Source organism: Salmo trutta, chromosome 2 (genome assembly GCF_901001165.1).
Source record: "Salmo trutta chromosome 2, fSalTru1.1, whole genome shotgun sequence".
Taxonomy (NCBI): Eukaryota; Metazoa; Chordata; class Actinopteri; order Salmoniformes; family Salmonidae; genus Salmo; species Salmo trutta.
In genome coordinates this window covers 2,540,145-2,541,596 of record NC_042958.1, presented here as the reverse complement: position 1 = coordinate 2,541,596, position 1,452 = coordinate 2,540,145, and positions in this window count along the sequence as shown.

Sequence of the window (1,452 nt, the reverse complement as noted above, 5' to 3'; positions counted from 1 at the left end):
TACTACTAACACAATATACTACTAACACAATATACTAACATATTATACTACTAACACAATATACTACTAACACAATATACTAACATATTATACTACTAACACATTATACTACTAACACATTATACCACTAACACATTATACCACTAACACATTATACTACTAACACAATATACTACTAACACAATATACTAACATATTATACTACTAACACAATATACTACTAACACAATATACTAACACATTATACTACTAACACAATATACTACTAACACAATATACTAACATATTATACTACTAACACATTATACTACTAACACATTATACCACTAACACATTATACCACTAACGCATTATACTACTACCACAATATACTAACATATTATACTACTAACACATTATACTACTAACATATTATACTACTAACCCATTATACTACTAACCCATTATACTACTAACACATTATACTACTAACACATTATACTACTAACACATTATACTAAAACACATTATACTACTAACGCATTATACTAACCCATTTTACTATTAACACATTATACTACTAACCCATTATACTACTAACACATTATACTACTAACACATTATACTACTAACACATTATACTACTAACCCATTAAACTACTAACACATTATACTAACACATTATACTACTAACACATTATATTACTAACACATTATACTACTAACCCATTATACTACTAACGCATTATACTAACACATTATACTACTAACACATTATACTAACACATTATACTACTAACAAATTATACTACTAACACATTATACTACTAATACATTATACTACTAACCCATTATACTACTAACACATTATACTACTAACACATTATACTACTAACACATTATACTACTAACCCATTATACTACTAACACATTATACTACTAACACATTATACTACTAATACATTATACTGCTAACACATTATACTACTAACACATTATACTACTAATACATTATACTACTAACACATTATACTACTAATACATTATACTACTAACACATTATACTAACACATTATACTACTAACACATTATACTACTAACACATTATACTACTAACACATTATACTCCTAACACATTATACTACTAACACATTATACTACTAATACATTATACTACTAACACATTATACTACTAATACATTATAATAACACATTATACTACTAATACATTATACTACTAACACATTATACTACTAATACATTATACTACTAACACATTATACTACTAATACACTATACTACTAACACATTATACTACTAATACATTATACTACTAACGCATTATACTACTAATACATTATACTACTAACACATTATACTACTAATACATTATACTACTAACACATTATACTACTAATACATTATACTACATATACTACAATACATTATACTACTAACACATTATACATCCTA